This window comes from Melanerpes formicivorus, unplaced genomic scaffold (genome assembly GCF_026170545.1).
Source record: "Melanerpes formicivorus ecotype bairdi unplaced genomic scaffold, bMelFor1.0.p_v2 SCAF_4, whole genome shotgun sequence".
NCBI lineage: Eukaryota > Metazoa > Chordata > Aves > Piciformes > Picidae > Melanerpes > Melanerpes formicivorus.
In genome coordinates, this window is record NW_027142356.1 from 11,627,631 (window position 1) to 11,633,838 (window position 6,208).

At 38.6% G+C, this 6,208-nt stretch overlaps 1 protein-coding gene across 3 annotated transcripts in view; it reads right to left on the reverse strand.

Annotated features, from left to right (window-relative positions):
• CFAP96 (cilia and flagella associated protein 96) overlaps positions 1 to 6,208 on the reverse strand; it is an 88,563-nt gene that overhangs the window by 32,673 nt on the left and 49,682 nt on the right. The window lies entirely within an intron of this gene.

Below are 6,208 nucleotides of genomic sequence, written 5' to 3' on the forward strand. Positions count from 1 at the left end.
ATAGCAACTGCTGTTAAAATGCTAAACTCAAGGCACAAGGTGAAAGGAAAATAGATGTAGAATAGATTACTTTATAGAACATAGAATGATTGCATATTAAAAGACATTCTGATGCCTGTTTCTTAGAGAAAAATTCTCAGAAGGTTTGGCACTACAGGTGAACTCATGTATGAAGTCTCATGAAGGTGTTGATCTAAAAGTTTGACACATACTGGAATGCTCTGTATTTAGAAAAGTCCATGTATTTTTTCAGGCTTAAGAGAATGGGGTTTTTGCTGCCTTCTAAGCTTCCCAGGTAGAGGTTTGGGGTCAGTAAACTAGTTGTAAATACCTATTTCTAAAGGTATATTTCTCTCATACACACCAATGCATACACACACAGAGAGCTGTTAATTGAAAGATCTGTCAACTTCAGTGATACAGAAGCAGCCACCATGGATCTTATGGTTTCTTATTGCCTGCATGCCTCCAAAAATCTGCAGCAAACCAAAGGGAAACACCAGCTTCACACTCTCAATGGGATTCACACTGCTGGAGTATAGTTGTATATCAGCATGTTGCTCTGCTAAATCTGACAAGTTCTATAAAAGAGCACTATTCTACAGCAGATGATAAAAACATGGACTAGAAAGAGCTGTTTAGAATGAAAACTGGGAGAAATTTCACAAGAAGCCTCAGTCAGGAAGGACAGCTTTGCCTTCTATCTTACATAAAAGTACCTTGTAGATAGTAATAGCATCCTAGTACTTTTATTATCTGTTATTTCCAATGGAAGGCATTCTCAGCAAGTCAAAAGTAGGGTAATAGTTTAAAAGTTACAGGCAGGAAAAGAAACAACAACAACAAATCTGCTTTAAAGAACATCTTGAAGGCTAAATCTTAGCCCAGGAATAAAGCACTCCTCACAGTCACAAAATCGTGAGCTTTTTATTCTTTACCCAAAAAATTCTAATAATCACTGTTCTTTTCTCGCCACTTCATTTCAGATCTTTTTCCAGATATAAACTTCATTAACAAAAATAAACTAGGAGAAGGGAGCATAAAGTACACACATGCCAGTGTTTCCATGGGGAGAGACATACTTACACTATACACAGGATCTGGAGTGGAACAGCTTTTCCACTCTTGGGGAGCAAAAGAAAAAATAAAAAAGCTTTCTCTTCTCATTCAGTAATGACTAGAAGAAATGCTAATCTCTTCAAAAAGCAGCTTTTCCTAAGGTAGTATTGTCACTACCTCCTGCCTGACAGGTTCCTCTAGTCACACAAATTATATTATGGATCTGTTCTTATTGTGGACTTCACAAAATTCTCTGCATTTTTTGTCACATCAAGTGCTAGTGAATAAAATCAGCTCCTTCTCCAGTAGCAACATATGTAATCTTCATACAAACATTTCCTTGCCTGTAACTTACTTGATTATTTTTTTGGGGGGGAGCTAATTCTGCAGGCCTTGAAATCATTCTTCATTAAAGATCACACTATTAAAATTAAAGCATATGTTTCCATACACTAAAATAGCAGGGACATACCACAGCATTCTCTACCAGTTTTAGTCACTGAATAGTGTGGATACAGTAATGCATATCTCATGACTGATGTTTGGATAGCAATGACAAAAAGCATGCCCAAAAATTAAAGATGCAATGTCTAAGCAAGATGTACACATCAGAAGCTGGCTGGATCACATCTGAAACAGTCAGCCAAGAGCTTCTAAGGATCTGAAATTACTGCTATTTTCTGAATTACAAGTTAACATACTCCCTCCGAAGAGCTGTTAAGTACTGTGTTCAGTTCTGGGGCCCTCACTATAGAAGGGATATTGAGGTACTGTAGCATGTCCAGAGAAGGGCAATGAGGCTCATGAATGGCCTGGCGCATGTGCCCTCTGAGGAGCATCTGAGGGAGCTGGGGTTGTTCAGTCTAGGGAAGAGGAGGCTGAGGCGAGACCTCATCACTCTCAACAACTACCTGAAGCTCTGGATGTTGGAGTATGAGGGAGTCACCTTCTTCTCCTTAATGACAAAGAACAGGACTAGAAGAATTGGTTTCAAGCTACAAAAGTGAAGGTTCAGGCTAGATATTAGGAAATATTTCTTCACTGAAAGGGTTATCAAAAGCTGGAACAGCCTGACCAGGGCAGTGGTGGAGCCACCATCCCTTGGGGTGTTCAACCAGCGTGCAGACCTGGCAATTAGGGACACAGTTTAGTGTTAACTCTTCAGTGCTGGGCCAAATGTTTGAGGTCTTTGAGGTCTTTTCCACCCAGATATATTTTCTGTGATATGCCAGTTATCAAACAAGTCACAGACATGAGTTTTTAAAACAAAAGTTCTTCAATGCCTTCATGTGACTTAATCATCTCATGCCATTCAATATGCTCTTCAGATTATTTTGAAGCACTAGTCACTATTCTGTATGCATCCCAACTCCCCCTTGCCACTTCTTGAAAATTAAAATAGGAACAAGAAAAATCAGTGCACAAATTTCAGATGAGATAAAAAATTCAAATAAAAACAAGCACATCTGTAATTGAAAAAAAAAAAAAAGGACTACTCCAAATTCTACATTCAGCTTCCTTAGAAGTTTATGAAACAATTCTGAGATACACCATGTCAGTAAAAAAAAAATTACTTTCCACTTACTTGCTTGTAATTAAGATCAGAATTTTTAATGTAGGCTTTAAAAGGCTCTAAGACATCTACTGCCTATCTTCTAAGTTTTCAGTTTCTGCAGTATTCTCAGAACAGATTTATCATCCTTGAAAGATTAATGAGAAGGGAGGGAAGGAGAAAAAAAAAAAAAAAGACAAGACATTCCTGGCTTCCTGAGCCTGCAGACAGAAAATTTAAGGCAATGCTTGTCAGTTGCAGGGAAAAGTACCAGAGCTATGTGAAAAGGATAAATGAAAGTTCAAAATGAAAAGGCAATTGATCCAAATCACAATTTAAAAAGAACTATGAAGCTGGAGCAAGAGGGCAGGAGTTCTAGGAATGTCCTTCTCCACCTCACAGGAATTTCCAGTCAAGAAATCTCAAACATCCGGGAGAGGGGTGCAGTACCAGAGCCCTACTCCTCCTCTCATTGCCAGGTGCATGAGAAGAATACCAGAGCTGCTTGTCATACCAGCCAGAAAAAGGCAAGAGTATTTCTCCTTCACCAGGACAAAATAATGGTACTTCTAATTTATGAGACAACCACTAACCAAAAACTGGAATGAAAAGTTTGCCAGGATCCAAGTTGTTATCCATTACTTCTCCCTGCCTGTGCAATTAGGAAAAACTTCAAACTGTGCATACACAGTCCTATCTTACTGCTTTGGGAAAGTGTTTCAAATTAAGATGATTTCCCATACACCCTTCCATTTTGAAATAGAAAACAGATTGTGCAGTAGGGAATACTTTGGCCTATTCACCTCTGGAGAGACAGTTTAAGTACATGATGTTCCACATTTGATTTTCAAGCTCCATTTGGTATCCCATGCTGTTGCTAATCTTCACAAACAGTGGCCTAGTACTACATAGTCTATTGTGACAGAGCCTAAGCTCCAAATGGCTCTAAATGCATACTTTGAAGAGGTTTTCTTGCTTCTCTCTCCACCAGGGTTTTATCTAATTCTGCAGGCTGCAGCAGAGCACTCCAGGAGCTTACAGAAAGATGAATTGGTTTTGAACATTTGCTATTTGCAACTTATTTTTCAACTCTTGGTCTGACAAATTGTCAGGAAAGCAACATTTCCTTCACCAAGACAGGGACATACTGAGAGTGAAAATGGGAAAACGACATCCAAAAATATTCTGACGTGAGTTAGGAAGCATGTTTTTCACTAATGCCAGAGGAAAGCGATGCCATGCCACAGGCACAGGAGTTTGATTGTCCGAAGTTAGTGAGGTGGAATGGTATGCAACAATGAATTTGTGCACCATGCTACTACTCTGATGCCTAACTGATGCCTGCTCCAGGTTTGTTTCTTTTTAAAAAAAAAGAACAAAAGACCAGTTGTACTTTCAGATTGCATTGTGCAGAAAGACAACGTTTAGCACCAAAATCAAATGAAATCCCAATACAGAGATCAAGAGTCTGCCTCAAACAGGAGGCTACTTTAAACATAAATGCATAGCTCAGCCATTTAATGCAGAGGATGTGTATTTTCAGGTAACGATCTTATAGTACAACAAAATCACAGAATGTTAAGGGCTGGAAGGGACCTCGAAAGATCATGTAGCCCAACCCCCCTGCCATAGAAGGATCACCTAGGCCAGATTACACAGGAAGGCATCCAGGCGAGTTTCAAGTATCTCCAGAGAGGGAAACTCCACAATCACCTGGGGAGCCTGTTCCAGTACTCAGTCACCCTCACAGTGAAAAAAATTGTCCTCACCTATTAAAGCAAATTGTTTTCTTAGATAGAAGCTTCAGTTGCACAAGAAGGGGGGGGGGGGGGGGGGGGGAACGGACGGGACACCAAAAAACAACAAAACCCCTTAAAATATCACATTGCTACATATTTACAGAAGTCCACTTGCACAGCCAGAACTAACACAGCATAGGCCTAAAGCTCAACCAGCAAGACATCAATAAAAGAGTATCTAGCAATTGCTGTCTGGGACAACAGCACCTTGGAGAGCAAGTAAACCAGAGGGTGAAAAAAAACAAACCAAAGCACAAAATCCTTCATCTAGAGCTCAGTCTCATAAAAGTATGACTTCCACTGAAATCAACAGCAGTCACCCCTGCCTCGAAAAAGGCTAAGCCTGCCTTTTCAATTAAAAATAAAATGCAAATTTTTCATAACAGTGTTCTTTAAATGAGTACAGCTAATATGCCATGTATTCTCAGCTACAAATCAAAAGGCATTACAGTATTCAATAGGGAAAAAAAATGGTAAAAAGGGTACCAAACATAGGAGTGTTTTCACTAAAGAAGGCACACAAAAAAAAAAAAAAGGAGAAAGAGAAGATAAAAGGTAAGCAACTGAAGTAGTACTTAGTGATAAATTCTGATCTTGAGCACACAATGTAATCTGTCAGGATGAACCACACAGCGTGTCAATACACTGAATGCACTATCAGAGTATATATATGACTCACAAGCAATAAGAAGATAATTTTTTTTCTTAGCCTCAAAACATACAGAACATTTGAGCTATCAAGGTTGAGATACCCCTGATCTGAACACCTGCCTTGCATTGTTTCTTTGTATATGCCCATCCTTCCTTCACATCCTTAACGTAAACTGTGCCCTCACAAGTTTGTGACAACTATCACACTTCAAGCTCACTGTCATACAGATACATTTTCTGATGGTTTACTTTGACTTACTGCTCTATTTTATGTCAGAATGTGAAATACAGAATCTTAACGATTCTCTGAACAAGAACACAAACACAAGAGCCTCTGATAAACACTATTAACAAGCCCAAACCCACAAAAACTACCCTAAAAAAATCCCAGCCAACCACCACCACAATGCACAATATCTTGCTGAGAAGAACTGTTAAGTATACAGACATTAACCACACATAAGAAATCAATTATTGAAAATAAACGATGGAAGTCAGTTTTCTATTAAAAACTAAAGGTAAATAAATTTTACATAACAAATTAGTTGAATGGAACAAGACTGCATTTTATTCTTCCATCTCACTTACTGCTTTGTCTTGTCCATCAGAGAGACTTCTAAGCACGCTACAGCCAATAAAGAAGGAAAGTGCACAGAGTAAACAAAACAGGACAAATCCTCTTTTGGACAGAAAGGAGGGGGGGAAAAAAACAAAAACAACCAAAGGAAACAAAATACTAAAACAGCCACAACCCACCCCCCCTTCCCCCTCCCCAAAAGGCACACATAACTGCCATCATAACCATAAAACACACCAAAACACCAACTAGAAATTTTTCTTAAAGGTAGAAAAATTTTATGTACTGTTATTACACTAAAATATATATCCTAATCAGTTTTTATTCTTTCCAAGCTCTCACTGACTTGCTGTTGACTCATTTAAGGGGTTGAGGGGAAAAAAAGAAAATATAAAGTAATACAAAATAAAATCATTAAACCCAAAACTACCCAAACAAACAGATCAAAACAAAGAAAACCAATAACCCCATCACAGTGCCAGATGAGAGCTGTAGATACTGTCCTAGAATAGGCTAAACATTGGCAGAGTTGCTTAACAAACATTACCATACACATATCGGTTTTGTTAA